Source organism: Dermacentor variabilis, chromosome 4, assembly GCF_050947875.1.
Source record: "Dermacentor variabilis isolate Ectoservices chromosome 4, ASM5094787v1, whole genome shotgun sequence".
Classification (NCBI taxonomy): Eukaryota; Metazoa; Arthropoda; class Arachnida; order Ixodida; family Ixodidae; genus Dermacentor; species Dermacentor variabilis.
The window spans coordinates 119979729-119992815 of record NC_134571.1 but is presented as its reverse complement, the minus strand read 5'-3'; positions in this window follow the sequence as shown (position 1 = coordinate 119992815).

Below are 13087 nucleotides of genomic sequence, written 5' to 3'. Positions count from 1 at the left end.
CTTCGACTCGGCTTCCCGCTTTCTTATAAAGAAATTGGTGGCCTAATTAGACCTAGTTAACACCGAAGGTCATGGGTTCGACTCCCACCATAGGTCGAGAGCTCGAATCTCACCAAAGGTCCTGGGCATTAATTAAATTCGCCTTAATTAACATCACAGGTTGTGGTTTCGAGTCCCACCAAAGGTAGAGCGTGCGACTCCCTAAGAATTTTGGCGCCATAGCTCCGAACGATGCATCACCGGACATCGAATTTTTCGTCCCATCAGCCGTCTAAGGCTTTCGCCTTAATAAACACACCCAATTATGATGCAACTCGTGAGCAATTTTAGGTGGAATGTAGAAGACGACTTAATTCGGAAAGAGAGTTGTAAAATAAACACATGGTGACGCGGTCCGACAAAGGTGAAAGCAGTAAGGAAAGCAGCCTATAAAAGACAAAAAACAAAAGACAGGAAAGGGGATGGGGGGCGCAAAGTGTCGCAATCTTATAGCCGATTAAGATCTCCGTCGAAGAAAATGATACTCAGTTGGTCCATTCCGGCATCATGTCATAAGGTTCAGTAGAACGTCCATCAATATCCCTCAGGATACCAGTAGGCAGAATCCCCCTCTGCAGAAAGAAAGAAAGAAAGAAAGAAAGAAAGAAAGAAAGAAAGAAGAAATGCTATGACCAGGTGTGTTTTTGTAATTTTCGGAGAAATAAGGGTGCGAAAATGGTGTTTCAGCATGCAATCCACCCTCGACGGCGTAATTTTCGTTAGTATGTACGCTGCCGTGTCCCTAACATTGCAGCTGCTGTTTTTTTTATTATGTCATCACCCACCGTGGCACCGCAGTGGCTCTGTCATTGCGCTGCTAAGAGGGGGTAGGGGCAGGCTACGGCGGCCGCATTTCGATGGGGGCGAAATGTGAAATCACCCATGTACCGTGCATTGGATGCATGTTAAGGAATTTCGTGTTGCCAAAATCGTTCCAAAGTACTCCATTGAAGCGTGCCTCATAATCATATCTTGGTATGAACATTTAAAAGACCAGAATTTAATTCACAAAATATCTTAATGTATACGTCATTCACGCATAATATTCATGAAGAATCGACAAACTAAATGTCCTATCAAGATAGTTTCAGCTTCGCAGAATCGCGCTGCCGATGGGGTAATTTAATTTCACGTAAGGCGCTGTTACGAAATTGGACAATCGAAAGCAGCAGCAGTCTGCACAATCTGTATTGTTGTCAATGCGCTATCGTTTCTCTTTCATTTCTTTTCCAAGGTAAAGTGTTGCTTGCATTCTTAAAAATTCGGATATGCTCACAAGTACACGCATTTCCTTTTACTCTGTACTGAAGCTAAATACGAACTATAAGTTCACGTAAAGTATGAACATACATCAGCAGAATTTTGGTATTTTACTCTTGCTGCATCATATGAAATTAGTACGGGCAGTTATATAACATTTTGCCGTGGCCAATCTCAGGCGATAGCAAAAATAAAAGAAAACTTCGTATCTATCTTGTTAATATACCCAAACTGGAGATACATAGCCTGCTCTGGAACCACGGCGTCAAATCAAAAGATTTCGGCAAGCCTCATTGTGCAGCGGAATGACGCTAGTTTCACAAGTAACATGTGGAGTGAACAGTAAGAAGCAACCTCGTAGGCGAAATGGAGCTAAACAATATGCGCGATTCTTGGATAACACGTATCGGTTCGCAATATTAACACCAGCTTTGCACATAACGTTGTTTCTAGCTTTAAAACTATATTCATGCTTGACCATATACAACGGAACCATGAACTAGACTGTTATTCACGCCGAGAGCCACTCAAGCACTGTTGCACTTTGGGACGAAGACTGGGCACTGCAACCGCCTTTGATCGCGTGGTGCACGTTATTATAAGTGCGCCGCATTAACCTATTATTTCCTTCCTGCTTCCGCTTCTTTTGTCCTCTAGAGCCCACTTCTCTTTGCCCCAAGGAAGGCTAGCAAACCAGGCTCAATCTGGTTAACCGCCATGCCTTGCATACTTTTTTGTCTTTCCTTACACACAGCTGTTGAAAAACGGAAGATTTTGACTTTCCACGGGGCCTGAAATGGCACGTTAGCCTTTTGAACACACACAAGCTACTTTGAGTCACACTGCGGTGTCTTGTACGTAGGGGTTTTTGTTATGCTGTTCATCGCGAGGTGGAAATGTAAAATTGGCTGAATAACCGGGCGTTTGCTAGTTCCCGAGATTAGATTTCCTTATCACTAATGGCTAACTAGTCCCGCGGGATCTCGCAAGGTGGTGGAACCTTCATGAAAGGGGAACTTGTAATCCACCCGAATTTGGCACTTGGCTACAAAGAAAACTCAAACGCAGTTTCTGAGAAGAAAAAATAACTTAGTACTCGGGAAAAAATTCCTCCTGATAAGGGACTCTAACACATACTGCGATGATTTTCTTTCTGAGAAGCCTGTATGTGATTTTCTTTGCAGCTAGCTGCTGTATACGCGCGAATGACAACTTTATCTTTTAGCTTATCACTCTCGTAGTAAGGTAGTAATGTGACGCAGACAGTAAGAGCAAAATGCACTTGTGAAATGTAAGAAATTTTGGATTTTTCATAGTGTATATCCAAAACGTTGTAGAATACGATATTTTGATGGTATAAAAAAACTTCGAAGCCTAATAAATGGTACCTAACAATATTGGCGAAAGCTAGGATACCTACTTTTCGGCATTTTTATGATGGAAAAATGTTTAATAACAATATACACAGCCAGTTTTGTACAAAAGCAACCAGCTAAACTGCATTACAATCGCGGTGTCCCTTTTTTATATATTTATTTGCTTGCTTGCTTGCTTTATTACCTATTTACTCATTAGTTTATGTTTTATTTTTATACTTATTCATAGAATATTGCACTTTTTTCGAACGCCCATGCAGGAGGGAAGATATACATGAAATATAAGCTTGGGTAATCGACATGTAACGGAAGAAATAAGTCGTAGAATTGTATAAATTTTAGCCGAAAACAAATAGCCGCCATGGTGGCATAGCTGCATTAACTTTGTGCTGCGAAGCCCAAGGGCGTTGGTTTGAATCCCGGCAGCGGCGGCCGTGTTTTGATGGGCGGGAAATGCATGAAGGTCCAGGTGTTCAGTAATAACCCGGAGGCTACCAATGCAGAGTGCCTTACCATCATACTTTGGTTTTGACAAGTAAAACTTACTTGAGATTTGAATTCATTTTAAGCAGAAAACGATATAAGACAAAGTAAATATGAGCACATTTTAATAGGAACGCTAGTAATATCATTTCCATGAGCCGTCATCGTAATTAAGCGACTCCTCGTTCAATGCGTCGCGCTGTTATACCATTATTTAAACAAGCAAACCACATGGATATACATAACACAACAATGTCATTAGTATCAATGCTTTCCTTTAAGGACGAGGTAGTTTGTCCCACTCGCAGATATTTTCCTGGGAAAACTAGTAAAAGTACTGAAAGTTGGACGAGTTGGTAGATATTCATACTGAAACTGCAGCACGAACAACAAAGGAGCCCTTGTATATTGGCTTCTCCTTGTGCCTCGTTTGTTGTGCACGTTGCATTTTAAAAAAAGTAATACTTAAATGGGCTCATTCCCGGAGCCCATAGCTTTAAGGAGTGGTTGGGATGATGCTGCGTTTCTCTTGCATCGCGGCAGAGCTTCAGTATTCTTGGGGATTACGAAAAGCTGGTTATTTTCAAGCAACAAAAGGAACCTCGAAACGTCAATTTTAGGCCCTGTCTGAAGTGCTTGAAAATCAAGTTTTTTTCATTTACGCTGTGATAGAAAAGGAAATGTAGAAATTTCTGAGAAAAAAACTCAGGTTCTCTCTCAAGGACGTCACTTGTTATTTTGTGTAAGAGACCCAATTAAGGAGCCCTCATTTTAGTTAATGTCCGGGGAAGGAAGAGTGAATTAAATCTTTAGTTTGGACAGGAGCATGCTTTGGTCTTCATCCTGATTAGACAAAGTTTACCTTGAGATGAGTCAGAGGTGCTCAAGTTAGAACGTAGGTTACTGCTTATTGTCGTACCTAGGTCTGTCATATTCGTCAACGTCACCGTGATGATGTGACGAAAGGTGATACTCAAAGGAAGAGCGATACTTTTTCTTGGTTAGTCTCCTAAAAACAATTTCACTAAATCGGTTAGGCGAAAATCCGCGAAGTGGACGAAGGTTTCTGTAACGAGAAAATTGTCATTCGCTGAAATGTAACTCGAAGATATATGAAAAAACCCACACGGTTTTCTGAGAAATAAAGCCATATATGTTTCCTTTGTGGCGTAATGCTACTGTTAGATAAACCAAACATTTCTTTTCCCATAAGCCTTTCTCCATTTCGCAGGCTTCAGTAGAACTGATTTGCTATAACCTGGGTGACGTTTTAGCGTGAGCAAACAAAAACAGAAGGGAGAAGCAGACACCACTGTGCGCTGATTTCAACCCAGGTTGGTTGAATCAACGGGTGCTATAACCGGGGTGCGCTAACTGAAATTGAAATTAGTTCTATCATGGCCAAATCAGGCCATGTAGTCTCACAAGTCACACAGAACAAGAGGTGACAAAATTGGCGTGTAATAGACCGCATAAAAAGAAAATCGCCAACGAATAACATACTCCCTAATGCAAAATTTGAGCGCAGGTGTATATGTGTTCTCATTTCACGATACACTGAGTCATCGCACCGATTACCGCGTCGACTGGCAGAGCCACGACACGCGGCGCTACATGTATACCGGCCACACAGTTGCCGCTTCCCGGCAACTGCAGCTTCTGCAACCGTAATCTTTACCGGGAAATGCTTGTGGTGAATGCTATACGCGGAAGCGAGCTTTCTGGGTTTTCTTTTTATTTCCCCCCACACGTCCGGGGCCGCCGATGCGGCGGGTGCGCGGATGTGAGCGCTTTCTGGTGGTGCGTCGAGGTGGCTTCCTCCGCTTTCCCGGGCATGCTTCCTCTACACACTCCTCCTCCGATTTCCTCATCGCGAACTCTTCGCTTTCACCATATTTCATCACCCACTGCGCTCCGCGTTCGCTCTTTTGTCTTTTGCTATGCTCGCTCGCTCGCTCGCTCGGTTACGCCGCCGAGGCATGCCGACGCTTAACGCAGAATCGAATGCCTAGGAGCTGCGCTATAACAAAAAGATAGGAGCACCCTAAAATAGGCTGCTTTAGAGAGAGTGACTATCGTGTATTGGTATTTATACAGTGTCCTTAAAGCACCACCTAAGACAATAACGTATGTATAAAAGAGAAGGTGCGCTGAACTTGCAGCTAATATCAGTTACAAACGACCCGCTATTTTATATGCAGTGCACATCGGGCTCACCAGGCCCACATACGTCATACATGGTCCAAAAGATTGCCTAATTCAATAAAAATGCGTGGCAGATATCTGCAAGAAAATACCCTTTTTTTATGCATCACTAAAGAAGGAAAGCAGACACACGCATGAGCTGCTTTTCTTTATATCAGATGCTTCTGTTATTTCACTGTCTGTCTTAGTCTTTTTGTTTGCCCGAAAGAGAGAAAAAACTAAGTAACACAAGTCCCCCCCCCCCACCCCCCAGAGTGAGCGTCGGCGCATTGCGCGAGATGTGAATATTATGCGACCAGACCATTGATGACGTTGCCTACAATACGTCATCAAAGGCCCGACAACAAACCATCGAAAGAGGAAGAGCAGGCCAGCAGACGAAGGAATTTATGCATACCCCGATCTCCGGCAATGCACCGATACACCTATAGGTGACGGTGACTCCACCCGCGAAAGATATTACCGTGTTTGGGAGTGAGGTCCCATTGTCGCTTGCGTGGTGTAGATCACCGTCGCCCCCAAGAATTATGAAAGATGAAGTAGCGTGTCTGTGGGGCGGGCAAGTACTTGCATTGTGCATTTCTGTGCCCTATTTTGACTTCTTCATGGCACAATTTGTCCTACGGCATCATGTGTCTCTGGTTAAATAAACATTTAGGCTCAAAGCGAGCCCCGACGAGCAAGCATGGTCCTTTCCAGGCTCTCCCACGCGGCGACACCTCTGAAGATAGATCCTCGCGCAGGCAGTCAGTTAAAATGCAAGATGATCCCCGCAGCCGTTGAACTACGTTCCACTGTTCGTCCTAGTTTCAGCGGCAAGCTCACTGCAACGTTTATCTACGCTCGCACACAGTTGAAATTGAGTAAACTGAGTAAGTACAATAACGAATCATTACAACGCTTTTTGCATGCAAAGAAATCAACATCATAGATCAGTTCATCAAAGATAGTATGGTTAGAGGAAACATTTGCCAATTTTCTACGTCACTGAACAGGCCATTACCCGCAAAGGAGCTCATAGAAGGAAAAGCGCTTTAGTTATATTTACAAAACGGGGCACCGGTTTTGACGACGCAGCTTTTCCATCTCGTATACTAATAATGCACATTACTTTAGGGACGCGTTCAATTTGGTCGCTTTACTGTCGGGACGTTAGTGGAGCTGCTTTTGACCGATAAGGGCAACGCCAGGTTGGAGAGCGATACCACCATGCCGAGGGCCATCTGCAAAAAGCGGCTGGTAAACGACGTCGTTTGTCAACATTTGTTCGGTGCAGTTAGCGGCACTTTGCGAGAAGAGATAGAAAAATGCCGTATCATAAAAGAAACGAGCGTTTCACTCACTACAGCGCCGTTAAATCATGCCGCCGTGTGTCGTGAACAGCTGCGACTTGAGGGTATAGGAAGGTCCTCAGGACCTATATATTTCTTGCGTTTCCAGAGAGTGCCGAAACTAAAGGACCAAAGCGCAGCAAGTATTGCTAGTGATTTCCCGTGTTTGAGCTAAGCCAAGATGATTCCTTTAACAACGGCGATGCATCAATCCTCTTTGGCGTGAACAGCCCATCAAAACCACGCCGAACGTCCTTATTGGAACATCCAAACACGTGACTGTCGTTTTCTTCAGGGTGACTTGTATTTTTTGCCCTCTCTAAGCGAAGCGTCTTCTTCTGTCCCGAGCGCTTTTTCGCCATCTGCGTGTTTACCCGCGATCAAGGCAATGTACCGTCGTTTCGCTTTTCTTGCTTTTTAGAGACATGCTGCTAATGTAAGCTATATGGGACATGAGTGTCCTTGCGTTAAACTTTTTCTCCGTGCCTTTTCTCCACATTTAGGTTAGAAAGGCTGTGACGCGCGTACAAGAGCAAAGCGCCGGAAGAAAAAGCAATCGTTGTATTGAGGCCTACATGGCCTATGCAGGCTGCTCAAAGATATACTTAAGTTTTATACTTTATGAACCAGCATAGCTATGCTAGTTGAAGATACGGTACTTTATTGCGAGAAGCAAGCTGGTAGCTTTACTGGCTGCTGACGAATCTACAGCCGCCACTACTGAAGCCACGGAGCATCAGATTCGCGCGTATATAGGCCTTTATTGTAAAAAAATGACACCGATTTGCTACCTTTCTCTGAATAATTTTGTAGTTGGCCTATGCCAAACAGTATCGAACGTTTTCTGATAATGCGAAGCATGTAAGCACGGAAATAGGAGAGGTTGCTAGGTTACTGAACCAAATACAAAAAGAAGTGTAAAGAACAAAAAGAAAGAAATGAAACAGGCATACTTGCAGCCTATTTGCGCATAGATCGTGGCCTGCCGCATCACTGTTATTGATGCGTTTGGTATACACATCAGGCTAGTCTACTACTTATCATAGAATAGCCGTGCACTCAGAATCTAAATTTATTCGAAAGAGAATATTACATACTAGACACCTACAAACCATGACACAAGTGCAGGAAAGCCATTAAGCACGGGTACTGTTATGCTATAACACGTGAAAAAAAATCTTGCAGAACTCATGTCCCGATGAATGTAGACGTCAATGCGATTAGCATTGTCGCAATACATTGATACACCGTATTGTAGCCGCTGAGTGAGTGAGTGAGTGAGTGAGTGAGTGAGTGAGTGAGTGAGTGAGTGAGTGAGTGAGTGAGTGAGTGAGTGAGTGAGTGAGTGAGTGAGTGAGTGAGTGAGTGAGTGAGTGAGTGAGTGAGTGAGTGAGTGAGTGAGTGAGTGAGTGAAACTTCATTGAAAATAAATAGGGCCCCTATAGCAGGGCACCACTGGCACTAGTAGCTCGCTGGGCTTTGTCCAGAAGAGCCAATTACCTCTCCCGGCCCTCGTCCGCAAGCCATGCCTTCAAGTACCTATTCCTCATTAGTGGAATTTTGTGTATTATGGGACTGTTTATGCGTGAAGGCCTCTTAGGGCACTCCCAAGTGATGCCTTTTAGTGTGGGTGTGTCAGTGCACCACAGGCACTCATTAGTGAACCTCGTGGGGTGGATTCTGTGTAGGTGGTGCTGGTTTGAGTATGTATTCGTCTGAATACGACGTCAGTCGCTCTCCTTTTGGCAGTCTGAATTCGAGTGAGAATGTCCAAAACGTCTCCACTCCTTTTTTTGCTGTAAGAAGATGTCGCGAGACTTCGGTGGAAGGTCGTCACTGTTCTATGCCGTTTCTCGGATGTTTAATTCTCGAACAATGCGCTCTGCCCTCGCGTTCCCTGCCAGTCCCTCGTGTGCCGGATCCACATGATAGTGGTTTGTCCTTCTAGTTGATTGCCTATAATATTCATTATTGATTGGGGTGCCCCCCACCCTTTTAGAAACAGGTAGCATGCCACCTGTTATTCGGATAATACGACAGCCAAATTGGTGGGGCGCTGGGCGTCCTGAATGACCAAGGCGATGGATGCAGCTTCTGCCACGTATGCCGAGAAGAGTTTGAAGGATGACTTTATTATGTTGCTCTGACACGTAAAGACCATAGTGAAAGTGTCGGCGCGGGTTCGACTAGCATCCATGTAATGCACTTCCTGTCCCATGCCAAAACGTTTGTGAAGAGTCTTTAACCTTGCTTTGCGTCTTCCGGGAAAGTACTTGGGACGCGTGTTTTGAGGAATTGGGGTCACCGCAGTGTGTAACCGAATGTTGCGGTCCACCTGTGCATTTCCTCTCCTCAATACTGGGTCGTTCTATCTGAGCATATAGCGCAGTGACTGCGTACTCGTCAATGAATTGCGCATACCCACTCCCTCGCATCTATCCGTACTAGTGCCACTCGGGAAGACCAAGGGTGGCTTTAAAGGGTTTTAGCATTATGGTGTTCGCTTGTATTATCCCTTGGTTCGTCAAAGCCTGATATGAAAGGGCGTATGTCAAACGGCTAATTACGAATGCGTGGACCAGGCTGATGTTCTCTCCCTCAGTTAGGCCATCCCTGCTTCTTGCCACTCTCCGTATCATTCTAACCACGTTTCCTGTGACCACTATTTTTTAAGGATGTGGGAAGTTCTAATTTCATGATGTGTTTGCATCCCCACTAGTCTGAGTGTCTCCACTTCGCGAATCTGCGCCCCGTCGAGTGTCGGAGTCATTGGCACTTAGTCTTTCTTCTTTGAGTATTCCGCACGCACAAGAATGAGTTCCGATTTCCCGGGTGCATACACCAGGACTGCATGTATAGCCTTTTGAAGAGTTTCTTGGTTGTCGCCATAGGACCTATGGTGAGCCCAGAGCGTAATGACATCGGAATATATCGCACAACCAAGATTAGGGTGTTCATCTAGCTCCAGGGCCAGCTTTATCATTTCCACATTTAACAGCTGTGGAGGAAGTATAGCTCCATGAGGGAGCTGCCGAAACACGCCCTGTATGAGACGTGTATGAAGACGAGCTGCTCTGTCGCGACTCCGAGCGGACACATTGCGCAACATGAGCAGCCGCATCGAAGTCCCGTGAAGGAGCACGTGTGAATTTATATTCACACAAGATTCTTTGAATATACATGATGCGTGGTTGAGTCCGCCAGGCACCGTAAAGTGGGAGAAAGTCAACTTTTATTGGTACCAGCAATCATCAGGGCGGATGCAGCCTCCCTCCGCCTAGAAGACGGCCGAGATCCCCTGGGTATCAGCGCCTGCTTCGGCTAGCTGGACGGCCCAGACCTGGTCCTGCCGGTCTGAACTGAGCAGCAGGGTCTCTCGCTGCTGCTGGTTTTAAATGTTGTGGCCCTCGAAAGGGGGCGCCTTCGAGGATGCCCATAGAATATGTGGCAGAAACTCCCTACCCATAGGTAATTTACATTGCTCAATTTATTGGCTGGGATAGAATCTGCTGCAGGCCACCGGGTTAGCATACATATTTGCTTGCAGGAGGCGCTGTGCTACCGCCTGTTTCTTCGTTAGCTCTGGATGAGATGGTGGGTACTGGGCCCTTCCCAGCCCATTGTAATCAGTGATTTCTTTGTAGCTCACCATGCGGTCTCCTCTCTTTCCCGGCTGGGCTGGCTCACTTGTTCGGCGAGTAAGTCCTCGAGCTACGTTGTGAGCCGCCTCTTTGCCGGGGAGAGAGAAGTGCGTGAGCACCCAAATAATTTGGATTATCCCGCGATGATGATCGCTGTTATTAAGCAGAATTTGTAGCGCATCTGGTGAGATGCGTCCTTTCCGAAATTATGAACTGCTATTTTTCAGTCGCTTATGACAATGCTAGCTAAGGCGGAGGCCACCGATAAGGCTATTGCTGATTACACTGCAACTTCGGGATGGTCCGTGTTAACGGTTCTGCTCGCTGGGGTTTCTCCGCCCACCTCTACAGCTATGACGGCCATCCCTTTGCGTTCTCTATTCCGCGGCGTCTACGCACGTCATGCCCTCCACATCATGATACTTGCGCTCAATGGAGTGCGGCTTCGCCCCTCATCGCTCCTTGTGGTGCCCAGGATACATGTTTTTGGCAGTGGTGGAATTTTGAAGTTATTCCTCGTGTCTAATGGGATGCTCGGTTTCTAGCCTTGTTGTGCTTTGTAGTGAATATTTAGCATCCATAGAATGTGTTGCCCCTTGGGCTGTGTGAGTTTTTTGTATTGGGCAGTGGTGTGCGCCTCGAGTAGTTCGTCAAGCCTGCTTGTATCCCCAATTGCAAGAATTTGTCACTATCTGGTGTGACTGGGATGTCAATTGGAGTTCGAACACTCGTTTGCTTATGTGTTCTTTTTTTTCTGCCACGCCAAATGTTAGGTACGGTGCCACATAAACGACACGGCTGATGACGAAGGCCTGCACAAAACAAATTTGGCCGACCTCCCTCATGATGTAAAGTTTATTTACAATCCGTTTGATTAGTCTTATCGTCTGCTGTGCGTTGTTTTCTAGCGCATTGATGGTATTGAGGTTTCTGCCTTCCGCATGCAAGCAGAATCTCAAGACTTTGATCTGATCTAGGCATCGGGCCCCCGTTCGCTTTGATGCTAATGTTCGGTGTTCCTTCGTATTGTTTCCTGGTTGCAGGCTACACCAGCAGGAGTTCGGATTTTTGCAAGGAGATGCTGAACCCCCTTTCCGCTGTGTATCGTTCGAAGGCCTCCGTAGCCTGCTGGAGAGTTTCCTCGAATTGGCCCTCGCTGCTCCCGGTCACCCACAAGGCTATGTCGCCGGTGTACAGGCTCTGGTTCAGGCTGTGGATCTTGTTGAGGATTTTCAGCAGACCATTCATAGCCACACTTAAATGGAAGCTGAAACGGTTTTCAATTTCCATGAATTGCTGGAGTTGGGAAGAAAAGACCTTTTAATTTACGGTTCTGAAATTTTTTCTTTGTATTGTCAATATAAGGGGCAGAAATCGCTTTCTAAATACCCCCCCCCCCCCCCCCGCCGACACGCCGCCGTCGCTTGCCGGAGCGCCGGGTGAGGAGGCAGCCGGAGGAGAGAACCGGCAAGAGTGACGTCATTCCCAGAAACCGTACTGCCGGACCGGCCTGCTGGCATGTGCTGGCATATTTCTTTCCGTCCTGCGCTTTACTAAACGCCGCTACGAGATCTGCCGCCTCTCACGTTTGTTTTCCTTTGATATTTTCGTGAACTGGGCGTCCTTTCTGTGCTGCGTGAGTGTCTAAAGCCAAGGGCGCTCAACATGCTCTCGTTCTGTGCAGCATTCGGCTGTGCGAACACAGGCGGGCGAGACGATGTGGTGTTTGACATGTTCCCGAAGGACAAGAATCTTGCAGCGCAGTGGGTCCGTGCGGTGAGGAGAGATAATTTCTTGCCGACGAAATCAACTGTGCTGTGTTCGGACCATTTCCGCGACAGTGATTATCATCGGAGCTTGACAACGATGCGGGCAATCGGTATTCCAACTAAATCGGCGCGACTGAAGGCCGGCATTGTTCCGTATATATTCTCCCGCAAGAGAAACACCTCGCCACTTCCAGGAGCGGCCTTCGCCAAGAGGAGAAAGGGTGAGGTGAGGGTTTTAATGTGCACACGAGCAATTTTTTTTTTAGCGGATGATCACCTGAGTGTCGAACAAACGGCCTTACAGCGGCCTATGACGAAGCGAGGTGGAGGCACAGCCGGAAATATGCACATGCGTGCAAAGTGTTTGCCGTTTTCATCCTGTTTTTCCACTCCGCTTTGTCACGGAACACTGTACTACGGATGTTTGTTCGGCGCTGTTTTCGTACGGTGAAATGACTGGCCGGGGATACGCTTGCGCATTCAGTGATATTTGCCATTCGTCCTACCACGCGGTGCCCGCAAGTTGGCTGTTTAGCATTCGTGTTCAAATCGCACGACATAAGGCGTTACGGTAATATTTTCATGCTCGCGTTAGAGTAGTTGAACTCTTCGTGAAAAAACTTCGTTCCGTAGATTTCGCACTCACAGCTTGCTACCAGCCGCGAAATGCCGCAAAAACGAGTGTCGGCAAAGCCGCGCCCGTGGCAAGGCGAATAGGCTCAAATAATGAAGTAGCGTTGAGAGGTATTGAATTTGTCAGCGTTCGACGTGGTCTAGCCCAATACAGGCATCGCTGCTGGACAAAAAAAATGTTTTCTTGCCTTTAACTAGCTATGCATCACGCATGGCAAAATTATTATTTGAAAGTAAACATAATACATTACTCATTAATTTCTTATTACGCTCATTGATTTGAATTACATTACCAATTACCGCTTTCAAAAAAGTATTGGTATTATTTTACGATTGCTTCCAAAACGTTT